The 12,570-nt window shown below is 51.1% G+C and overlaps 1 pseudogene; it reads left to right on the top strand.

Annotated features, from left to right (window-relative positions):
* Positions 1-3,786: 3,786 nt before the first annotated feature.
* On the top strand, positions 3,787-4,597 carry LOC135461015 (zinc finger protein 154-like; annotated as a pseudogene).
* The last annotated feature ends 7,973 nt before the right edge of the window (positions 4,598-12,570 follow it).

Consider the following 12,570-nt stretch of genomic DNA (forward strand, 5'->3'; position numbering starts at 1 on the left):
GTTCCCAGCCAGGAAAAGATGTTCCTGCCCTTGAAGGCAAAGCTCTTAAGAAGGAGCCAAAGGCCAATTAGAGCAAGATCTTACAGTGACATTTCACTGTCAGCCTTCAGAACTTCACCCATGGCTGTTGAAGCTCATGGATAAGGAATTAAATCAGGGGAGGATCTTTGGTGGGAGCTGCCCTGGGTCAAGAGAGACACTGAGAGAGAAACAGAGCAGGCAAAGAAAGGCAGGAGAGAAAGGAGGACACAAACACAATCAGCTGAGAAGGTGGCACTCTGAAAACAGACCAGAACTGACTGAAAATGAATGGGCCAGAAAGTAATGACTTTGCACCTTTTATTTCCTATCAAAATACAATTTCTTCATTTTCTCACAAACCTCCTCCCAGTGTCATTCAGCAGGGCTGTCAGAAAGTTCTTTGTTCTCAGTCAATGTTCCAGGCTGCAGCCACAAGCAAACAGGGAATGGGGATATTCCTGCTCCTGGGGAGTTTGACATCCTCAGCTGAGGAGAGGAGGAGGCACCAGAAGAAAAGGGCAGCTGGGCTTCACCCTTCCACAGGAAAGAGAGGGGGGAAAATCTCTCATCCTGTCTGCAGCTGCTCCCACAGGGATGTGAGGGCTGATCCCAGAGCCCCAAGGGTCACAGTCAGGGCTGCCCTCAGGGAATGCTCACCTGGTATTGAGGAGCAGCATGGGAGCACCTGGATCTTGGAGCACCCAGCTGCCCCCCATGTTTGGAGGTGCCTGAGGAGGGCTGGGACGATGCCAGGGAAATCCTGCAGTGACATCCCCCTGTCCCGCTCTGGGTGAGCTCAGTCCCAAACCTGACCCTGATCCTGGTCTCAATCTCACTCCATGTTGAGACACACTCCCAGTTCTGTATTTAATCTCATCCCAGTCCCAGACTTGTCTAGCTCCAGACCCAATCCCAATCCCAGCCCTAAAGACAATCCCATGTCTAGCCTTAACCCCAATCCCAGCTCTAATCTAAATCTCTGCCCCAAGTCCAAGCCCAGCCCCAATTCCGGCTCCTTCCTAAATCCTCAGCCCCAGACAAATCCCAGGTTCAGCCCCTCTGGGGCTTTGGGGGTGTCTCTGTCCCTCTGACCCCGATGATGTTTGGGTGGGGTCACAGCAGGGCTGAGAGGGACAGAGACCCCCCCAGCCTCCCCAGGTGTGAGAAGGTGGGAGAGCCCCCCCAGCCCCGAGCACCCTCAGCGGTGAGAGGGACACAGAGCCCCTGGTCCCCAGCCCTGCACAGGCATTGCCTGAGGCCAGAGGGATGGAGACCCCCTGAGCATCCCCCAGGGTGAGGGGACAGAGACCCCCGAGCATCCCCTGGGTTGAGAGGGACAGAGACTGCCCCGAGCACCCCCTGGCACAGGGGTGAGAGGGAGGGAGACCCCCCAGGCATTCCCTGGGGTGGGAATGATGGAGACCCCCTGGGGAATGGCCTGGGGTGACAGGGACAGGGACACCCCTGGGGAGTGGTCTGGGGTGACAGGAACAGGGACACCCCTGGGGAATGGCCTGGGGTGACAGGGACAGGGACACCCCTGGGGAATGGTCTGGGGTGACAGGGACAGGGACACCCCTGGGGAGTGGTCTGGGGTGACAGGGACAGGGACACCCCTGGGGAATGGCCTGGGGTGACAGGGACAGGGACAACCCTCCCCAGCGCCTCCCAATCATCCCCCAGGGTGAGAGGCACAGAGCATCCCCTGGGCACTGGACAAAATAAACTTGGCAAAAATCAAACTTAATCCTACATAAAATATTTGGATGAATATTTGATTTCCCCCAATTCACTTGTGATGAAAACACAAACAAATCCCAAACATGAATAAACTGACAATAGAAGCGATTCTGTGGCAAATCCAAGTTTCATTCATTCCTGAACAGCTCCAGCTCAGCTCTTGGCATGTTCCAATTAAAGAAAAGTGGGAATTAAGTCCAATACAGATTCTGAAATGGAAGGGGAAGCTTTGTGTAGCTGTCACAAAGGTGACAGGGATGAAGAGAAAAATGATTCTCACATTTGGCAAAGCCCCCAAGCCTGTGAATTCAGAAGTTATTCCAGAATTTAGCTACTTGAGCTGGGCTTCTTGTGGGACTTTCAGCAGCCTTGTGTTCCTCACTGTGGAGTGAATGAACCTTGTCAGTCTCGCTGGTATAATTTGCTCCCTTTCCTCCAGTGATTTTAACAAACTTTTCAAGGAAGGACAACAAAATATTTTCTTTTTCACTGGCCAACTACAACAGCCAATTTCCTCATCAGTTCTTCCATAAGTTGTTCAGAGGAAGCTGCATCCAAGTTTCCAAGAGTTCCTCCAGAGAGAACCACAACCTCCTCAGAGGAGGGCACCATGATGTTGTCAAAGGTACTTGGGATCAGACAAATGTGCCCTGAACTCATTGTGCCAAAATAATGTCACAATCTGGCTAAGAAACTTATTAGAGAGAAGCCTATGCCCCAATTAAGGTGATAATGAGACTGAATTTAATATGGATTTTATTGAATAGTAAATATGAGGTGTAGAGGGAGATGGAAAGAAGGAGAAAGGGAGGAGAGACAGGGAGTGACAGGGACAGAGACCTCCCCTGGGGCAGGGCAAGTGTGACATTGTCCCCTGTGTGGGGGGGTCTTACAGCTGAGCCAGTTTGGGTAAGGGGGGTGGTGTTCACCCCCTGAGCAGGGATTACCCCACTGTTTCAGGCTGCAATGCAAGATGTAACCAAATGCATGTTTTCAATCACCATCTCCATAAACTGTTATAAACAGGTGGGGCAGTGTTGTTTATCTCTTCCATGACTCACCCCTGATAACGCCCTCCAGGGGAGATATCTTCTGTGAATGGGCCATTGAGTGTCACTGCAGGACTGATAAAATTCCATCATCCCATTGTGGGATGCTCTGCCGAGAGGGAGGATCCAAGCATTCCTACCTGGATATAAGCTGAGGCTTTCAACACCAGGAGCATCTTGCCTACTGGATTCCCAGAGGACAAGAGCTCCATAACCACCACTGGACTTTCAGAGGAAGATCAGAACCTTCTACAGGATCACTGCTTGAACAGAATCACGTTGATCACTCCAACAGGACTGCAACCACCATTAAATGAGACTGCTGCCACAACCCTGACCAACAGGGTGTCGGGCTATATCCTGACTGTCAGTTTAAGGCAGTGTTTCTGCATCATTGCCTTGATCTGAATTTTCTTATTAAATTGTAATTCTGACTTAGACTGTCCCCCTGGTTTGCCTTCAAACCAGAACAAAAGACAATGTGCGCACCCTTTGTTTTCCTCCCAGAACAGAATTTCCCATTCCCAAATCTTGATTGGATGGAGGAGGAGGCTGCAGAGAAACAGGAAGGAGCCCCAGGACACCCAGGCAGGTGAGGAGGAAGTCAGTGCCCCTTTCCCCCTCTCTCCTGCTCCATCTCCCAGCCCAGCATGGCCCCCAGCTGCAGGACAGCCCTGCTGCCAACCTCTTCCTGCTGGGGATGCACTGGGGGGATCTCCTTCCCCTTCCTGTGGCACGGAGGCAAATCCCATCCTGTCCTTGTCCTTCCTCCTCCAGGGAAGGAAATGAGGATGAAGTCCAGGGAGGACAAATCTCCACAGCAGAACCTTGTGGAAGAGGCCATTTTGAGTGACTCCAGGGCACAGGAATCCAATGGGGAGGAAAAGTCACAGAGATTCCACAGGAGGAGGGGCTGCAAACCCAGCCCAGGTGCTCTGAGGAGGAAAGACCCACCCTGGGCCAGGAAGGGGGACAGAGCTTCAGCCAGAGCTCAGAGCTGGTGCCCCATGAGCAGCTTCATGATGGGGAGAAGCCCTACAAGTGCTTGCAGTGTGGGAAGAGCTTCAGGCAGAGCAGCACCCTGATCAGCCACCAGATGATCCACACTGGGGAATGGCCCTATGAGTGTGGGGAGTGTGGGAAGGGCTTCAGCCACAGATCCACCCCTGTGACCCACCAACGCATCCACAGTGGGGAGAGGCCCTACGAGTGTCCCAAGTGTCGGAAGAGGTTTCAGATCAGCTCCCATCTCATCCACCACCAGCAGATTCACACCGAGGGGAGGCCATTCTGCTGCCCTGATGGCGGGAAGGGCTTCACGCACAACTCCACCCTTGTCACCCACCGGCACATCCACAAAGGCAAGAAGCCGTATGAGTTTGGGGAATGTGGGATAAGCTTCATCTGCAGCTCTCACTTGATCCATCACCAGAGAATCCTCACTGGGGAGAGGATTCCCCACAAGTGTGGGGAATGTGAGATGACCTTCAGTTGGAGGTCCCAGCTGATTGTCCACCAAATGATCTACACTGGGGAGAGGCCCTACCGAGTGTCCTGAGTGTAGGAAGAGGTTTCAGACCAGCTCCCATCTTCTCCAGCACCAATGGATTCACATGGATGAGAGGCCCTTCCATTGCCCCGACTATGGGAAGGGCTTCAAGCACAATTCCCACCTCATCACCCAGAAGCGCATCCACACTGGGGAGAGGCCCTACGAGTGTCCCCAGTGTGGGAAGAGCTTCTCCAGCAGCTCTCACTTGACCAGACACCAACGGGAGCACCGGTAAGGGAAGTCCTTCAAATGCCCCGACTGCAAGAAGAGCTTTGTGCACTGCTCAAACTTCATCCCCCATGTGAGGAACAATGTTGGTCAGAGCCCTGCTGATCCACATTCCCTGTGATCCATGTTAGGAAGACAGATGGCTGGTCATCCTTTTGGTTTGGCCTTAATTTTCTTGTGAATTATCTTCTTTCCTTAAAACCATATGAAATAGGACTAAAAAGAATGAAATTGATCAGAGATGTTTTAGGTCCCACCATTTCATAGGTATTTCAGGGGGAATTTAGGTTTGGGGACATATTCTGGAAGATTTGTGGGTTCTTCTCTGGCAGAAGCTTTGTCCACCTTCCTGGCACAGGGTGGTTGTTTCCTCCTCAGAGCATCCTGGACTGGGTATGGAGCCTCTCACCCTGTGGGATCTCTTGGGCTTTTCCTCCCTGTTGGATTCTTTCAGGTAGTGTTCTCCATCTCTTTGCATTCCAAGAGCCAACAGAGATCAATCTGTTGCCTCAAAATCACTGTCCCACTGAAAACAACTAAAACTTACCCTAAAAAGGCTCAGTTGCACCTTATCATGCCTTGTTCCCACCTCAGAAAAATTCAGTCCATGCTGAAATTACTCAATTCCACAGCCTCCAGGCTGAGATGGGATTAGAAGGAGATGGGAAGAAGTGGGATCCAAATTTGAGGGTGTGGGATCAGGTTTGTGTGGGGCTGGGGGTTGGGACATATTTTGATAGTAAATGAAACTTTTAGAATTACTGATTTCTGTCCCATTCATTTTCAGTCAGTTCCAGTTTGTTTTTCAGAGTGCCACTTTCTCAGCTTATTGTGTTTGTGCCCTCCTTTCTCTGCTGCCTCGTTTTGCCTTCTCTCTCAGAGTCTCTCTTGACCCAGGGCAGCTCCCAGCAAAGACCCTGCCCTGATTTAATTCCCAATCCAGGAGCTACAACAGCCAGGAGTGAAGTCATGAAGGCTGGCAGTGAAATGTCACTGTAAGATCTTGCTCCACTTGGCTTTTGGCTCCTTCTTAAGAGCTTTGCATCTCAGGGGAGGAACATCTTTTCCTGGCTGGGAACTGCCATTCCAGCCCCTGGGAGTGTGTGCCGTGGATCCCAGAGGGACATTCCCGAGGCTCCCAGGGAGCTGCTCCTGCCGTGCCTCCCAAGGAGCTGTGCAGGGCCAGGGCACAAGGTCCAGCAGCTCTGTTGGTTCTGCAGTGCCACAAGGGCCCCTGGTTCCATGAGTTTCCCTACAGCCAACAGCAATTCCTTGGCTCCCATGATGCCCTGCTGTGTCACCATGGATATTTGGTGCCATGAAGTTCTTCAGTGTCACAATGGCCTCCCTCGCTCCATGAGCTTCCGCAGTGTCCATATGGCCTCCTTGGATGGGCAGTGTCACCATGGACCATTGGCACCATGCAGCCCCACTGGCTCACCATGGACACCTTGGTTCCATGAAGTTCTGGGGGTGTCTCCATGGTCTCCTTAGATCCACAGTGTCACAATGGACCACTGGATCCATTTGGCCCTGCTGTGTCACCATGGCCCCTTGGTTCCATGGACCCCAGGGTCACAACTGACTCCTCGCTTCCATGTCACCCCCTCAGTGTCCATATGGCCCCTTCGTTCCATGAGGAACACAAAAGTTTTGTAGAAAAATTGAGCAGATCCTGCTGAAAACACCTCGGAATATCTGTTTGCATTCCAAAAGAGGTTAAAGGTGAGGATGGCATCAGCGTTTTCCATCTGCAACAGAGATCCAGGGAAAGGACAGGGACAGAGAATTCAGCTGGAACACTCAGAGAATTCTGCTCCCAGAGATCATTTCTGCTCACACTGTCCCTTGGACAAAGGTGACACCATTCCAGCACCTGACTGAGCGTGTCTAGTGGGGTTTGTTGTTCAGGAAACCTGCTCCGGCTTTTCCATTCTTTCCTTCCCAACAGGAAAACTTCTCCTGGGCCTGTGTGCAGGCAGAGCCCTGAGGAGAGCAGGTGGGACATGGTGCAATGGGCTGGGACATTGAGCTGCAGAGCTCAGGGGACAAGGTTCTGCTGCAGGGCACAGGGATGTCAGTGCCAGGTGGGCCATGTCAGAAATGGTGAGGCTGGGGGTGAGGAGCAGCTTGTCCAAACAGGGTCAGCCCTCAAGGGGCTCATTCTTCTCTGTGCCCAGACCTCCTAAGGAGACATTCACCATCAAGGTTACCTGGGGAATGCTTCTATCAGCTCTTCTCTGAACTGGGAAAAAAAAATACACACTTGATTAATAAGAATGCCATGAGGTGCACTTTGAAATCTTTCTCCTTAACAGAACAACAAACTGGCTCCAATCAACTGCTCAAGCCCTGGAAACTTGAAGACCACTGACGGAAGGGAAAGGGCCCCTGAGGGCTTTCTCTATTTTATTGAGCCCCACAGTGGTTTAGGGGCTGAATCCAGGACCCTCTGAGCTGAGAGAAGGCTGAAGAAACTGCTCAAGGGGTCGGAAGCAAAACTCCAAGTCCCTTGGAGCAGCACTGGGCTTCACTGAGGGCAAGGAGTGCCAAAGGCTGCCCAGGGCCTGGTGAGAGCAGATCCTTGAGGCCAGGATTGCAGGGAGCCAAAGGCTCTGAGCAGGGAACTGCAATGCTGAGCAAGGCCTGGGCTGGTTGGGGGAAGCAGAAAGGCCAAGCCCTGAGCCCAGCCTGGGACAGCAGGGCCTGTCCCTCACGGGTGGCTCGGGGCTGTTTGTGGGGCAGTGGGATGTGAGGGGCAGCAAAGAAAAATGTCATAAACCTGGGTGACACTCCAGATCCTCATGGAACCAAGGCACCAGTGGGACACAGTAGGAAGTTGTGGAACCGAGGGGATCATTGTGGCACTGTTGGGGCCCATGGAACCAAGGGGCCAGTGGGACACTGTGGGGCCTCATGGAAACAAGAGGCCACTGTGAGCCTGCAGGGCTGGAACACCCCAGAACACTGAAATGCTGGGGGTAACCAAAGGTTCCTTCCCTTGAGTTTGGTGCACAGGAGAAACACCAACCAGATATTCTCAACAAGGCCAGATGCAAAGAATATTCTTGCTAGGAAGGGACTTAAAATGATCATCAAGTCCAGCTCTTAAGTGAATGGCCCACACAGCGATTGAACTCACAGCCTTGGTGATATCAGCACCATGCTCTAACCAAATTTTACTGGCAAAATACAGACAGTCAAGTAACTTTGGCAAAGGGTTTAATACAACACCCACTTCAACATGAAACTCTTATCGTACCATTAACTTAGCCATTTAACCTTAAAACCTTTAACCCTTAAGATGTTACCCAAAAATGTTCCAGGTAAGTAGGATTAGAAGGATAAGAAATAGAGAATAACAGAAAGACAGTGTTGTCACATTATGTCACAGTACAAGCTGGTTTGTACTGCACAATTAATTCATCTATAAATAAGAAACCCAGCCGGCTCCATAAAACCAACCCCTGCATTGACTGACAGGGGTCAGTCAACCTCAACTAATCACAGAACCTCAACTAATTACATTGCATCCTAAGCTGCTGACGTCTCACTGGTCCAGGGGCTGGGCAGTGTAAAAGATCAGACCAATGGGCTATCCAGACCGGGTTTTTCATACCTCTCTTTATAAATAGGAGCTGGAGGAATAAATACTCTCTGTTGCCACATGGACATTGGGTGAGTGGTTGTCTTTGTTGCCAACCCACTCTGCTCCACAATCAGAAGACAGACAGTCTATAGAAAGACATGCACATACGTACCAACTTCTCATGCAGCCATGGGTCAGCTGTGAGAATGCAGGTCCAAGGACACCATGGTGACACTATGGAACCTCAAGGAACCATGGCTCAATTGTGACAATGCAGGCCCAGGGACACCACGGTGACACTACAGAACCTCATGGAGCCAACGGGGCCATGGTGTCCAGGTTTAGAGCAAATTTGGGGAAGAATCCCCCAAAGGAGCTCCGGTGGGAAAAGCAGATCCAATCAGCCCCTCCCCCCAACTGGTCTGGGAGGAAAAAATACCTCCTTGGAGAAAGGTGGGAAAAAACCTGTTTATTAAACAATAAGACCAAAACAATATCAAAACAATGAGACCCCTTGCCACTCTAAAAGAGATGACAAACTGAGAAAACCCCGGGTCCAAGCAGCAGCTCATTCAGTCTCTGATCAGTCTCTCAGTGCTGGAATTGTCGCAGGCCAGGCCCGGCCTGGTGGGCCACAGCTGCAGCTGCTGGTGCTCTCCTGGGTGTTCAGTCCAGAGCAGTTTCAAGAGGTCCAAAGAAAAGGAAAAAAACAATCCAGGGAACATCTTTGCCTCAGCTAGCTAACACTAACTAAAAAGCAAAAGAAGAGCTCTCTGCCCCGCTGTCTGTCCGCAGACAACACAGTCAGGAGCATGAATGTGGAGGAGTGAGTGCAGTGTCTGAAAACAAACTGCGCGCTTCTTCTCTCTCCCCCTTCACTCTCTGGAACACTCTTAAAGGTACAAAACTTATTATTATTCAACATAAACAGAATGAGACGATTGGGGATAAAATTATCATATAGTCAACCCAGGACACATGGTGACACTGTGGAGCCCCATGGAACTGATGAATCCATTGTGACTGATAGGCAAGATGTCTTTACAGACAATTTGATGGGTGAATGTAGGGGTGTTAACATCCTTGAATTGGGTCTTAATGTTTCTACTAACTTCAAGCAACAGGTTTATTACAGAGCCAAGATGGCTTGGCTTCTGAAACAGGCGAGTGGGTTTGCAATGGCTTGAGTAAATGAACTTTGGGTTAAAATGACGAGTTCAAGAGGGGAATATGGGGTTGGGGATTCAGGAAGGCTGTACCTTCCTTGTACCTCAACCAATAGGGAATAGAAGAGGGCAACATGCAGCCAGGAGCTTAGGATAAAAAGAGGCTACACCCTCTGAAACCTCAAAAGAGAAAACCCTGTGGGCATGTGCCCTGGTGGATTCTCTCCCTTTATTCCATTAAAGTTGAAGGACTCTTCTCTCTCCTTTATGGACACTGGCTTTTCATAGTGTGATTTTCCGTACATGACACTCTGGAACATCACAGAACCAAGGAGCCATTGTGACACATCAAGGCCCTGTTGGAACAGAAAAACCATTGCTGACAGTGCAGAACTCATTTAAAGGCACCATTGGAACAATGCAGATCCAAGGACCCCATGGTGACACTATGGAACCTCATGGAATCAGAGAGACCATTGTGACACTCTGGTACCTCACAGAATCAGGGGGACCATTACAAAATTCAGGACCCCTGTGGAACCAAAGGTCAAGGATGAAGCTGTGGGGCCCGTAGAACCAAGGAGCCATTGGGACACAGCGTGGCCGCATGGAGCCGAGGGGCCATGGTGACATTGCAAGGGCTCAGGGAAGCATGGGGCTATTGTGACACTACAGAAGAAAGGAGAACACTGTGACACTCCAGGGCCTCATGGAACCAAGGAGACCATTGTGACACTGTGGGACTCCATGGAACAAAGGCGACAGGGAACAGGTGTGGCTGGTTTGGTCACCCAGAGGCTGCTGGACAGGTCTGGCTGACCTTGGCATGTCAAGGCTGCTTCTCCTCTGCCGCTGAAGCACTGGGACTCTGGGCTTTCCTTCCTATGGGAGAGAACTGTCCTTCCCCTCCAGGAGCTCATGGCCAAAACTGGGATTCCTCCTCCAAATTTTCTTATATGCAAAGATTGTTCCCAGATGAAATCTGCCAGGAGAGACACATCTGGCTGCCTTGGCCACCCAGGGGCCACCTCTCATCTGCCTTTGAAACACTGGGACCATGTGCTTTTCTTTCTTATGGGAAAAAACCATCTGTTGCAGTGTGTTTTAAACTTCCGGGTCCCTTACCCAGGTGTGCCAAAACCCTTCTCCCCCCCCGCCCCCTTCTGGGCTGTCATTCAGTTTTTACATTCCAGCAAGGCGTCGTGTGGTTGGTCAAGTTCAAAGGATGCCCCTCAGGCCCAGAGGTCATTGGTCTGTCTAGGTCTCAGCCTCCCCTGAGACCCCGCCCCTCTCACGTGGTTGGTGCTCACCTGTCCCCTCCCTCCCCTGCCCCGGGAGCTTAAAAAGGTAATCAGACCATGCGGCCGGAATTCTGTTGGAGCTGTTCCTAAGATTCAGACCTCTGTAACCATGGAATAAACCTCTGGATATAACCCTCCAGCAGAATCCATCGCCTTTTTCTCTTCACCCTCACATGAAGCTTTCCTCCTGAGGTAAACGGAGTTCCTAACAAGCCTGGACTTGTTTAGTGCCCACCTGCAACCACCAGCAAGCTAAAGGTGTCTCTGGGGTGAAACACCACAGCTGCCAGCTTTGGCCTAGCAGCAAGGGTCAGACTGGCCCAGCCACAATCTAACTGGTAATATTTGGATTCATATTCCAATAACCATCCATCTCAACCAGGTGCCCATGGCCAAAACTGAGAATCTGCCTCCAGAATTCCCCATATCCAAGGATAGCTCCCAGACAAAAGCTGCCAGGACTTACAAGTCTGGCTGGCCTTGGCTTCCTGAGGGCTGGCAATCATCTGCCTCTGAAACACTGGGGCTTTGTGCTTTCCTTCCTAATGAAAAGGACTTGTGTTCCTGTCCAGGAACCCATAGCCAAAACTGAGATTCCACCTCCAAAATGCCCTATGTCCAAGGAGAGTCCCTAGATGAAAGGTGCCAGGACAGACAGGTCTGGCTGCGTTGGCCTAAGGGAGGCCACCTGTCATCTTCTTCAAAAACACTTAGACTTGTCAATTTTCTTTCCTATTGGTAAAAACCATCCATCCTGACCCGGTGCCCATGGCCAAACCTGGAATTCTACCTCCAAAACTCCGTACATCCAAGGATTGCTCCCAAATGAAAGCCAGACAGGTCTAGCTGCCCTTGCCACTTGGGAGCTGTCCCTCACCTGCCTCGAAACACTGTGGCTCAATGCTTTCCTTCCTATGAAAAGAACCATCCTTCTTCTCAAGGAGTCCAAAGTCAAAATTGAGATTTCTCCTCTGAAATTCCAAATATCCAAGGACTCCTCCATGACAAAAAGCTGCCATAACAATCAGGTCTGGCTGGCTTGGGAGCCACGACAGGAGCCACCTGTCTCCTCTTCTGCTTTTGAAACACTTGGGCTCCATGCTTTCCTTCCTATGAAAAAGAACTGTCATTCTTACCTACAAAGAAATGGCCAAAATTGGGATTCCACCTCCCAAATTCCCTGTATCCAAGGGTTGCTTTCATACAAAAGCAACTAGAACAGAGAAGTCTGGCTGACTTAGGCCTCTGATGGCCACCTTTCGTTGGCCCCTCAAATATCGGTGTTCCCTGCTTTCCTTCCTATGTAAAAGAACCGTCCTTCTCCTCCAGGTGTCCATGTCTGAAATTGGGATTCCACCTCCAAAATTCTGTATATCCAAGGGTTGCTCCCAGGTAAATCTGTCAGTACCATCAAGTCTGGCTGGCCTTGGCCTCTGGTGGCTGCCCCTGCAATACTGGGGCTGGGTTCTTTCCTTGGGAAAGAAGGAAGATCCCTGGGACACTGTGGGGACCTCATGAAACCAAGGGGATCATTGTGGCACCACTGGAGCCCATGGAACCAAGGGGATCATTGTGGCACCACTGGAGCCCATAGAACCAAGGGGATCGTTGTGGCACCACTGGAGCCCATAGAACCAAGGGGCCATGGTGACCCAGCGGGGCTTCATGGAACACAGAGACCATTATGACTCTGTGGGGCCTGGTGGAACCATGGAGACCATTGCGACCCTTCAGGGCCTCGTGACACCAAGAGGGCATTATGACACCTCAGGTCCTCATGGAAGCAAGGGACCATTGGGACACTGTGGGGCCCCATTGAACCGAGGGGACAGGGAGCAGGTCTGGCTGCAAGTACTGAGCCCAGCTGGGGTCACGGAACCATCTGCAGGCCCCGGGTGAGATATGAACTCTTTCAGTGCTTCCA

This window comes from Zonotrichia leucophrys, unplaced genomic scaffold, assembly GCF_028769735.1.
Source record: "Zonotrichia leucophrys gambelii isolate GWCS_2022_RI unplaced genomic scaffold, RI_Zleu_2.0 Scaffold_150_111975, whole genome shotgun sequence".
Taxonomy (NCBI): Eukaryota; Metazoa; Chordata; class Aves; order Passeriformes; family Passerellidae; genus Zonotrichia; species Zonotrichia leucophrys.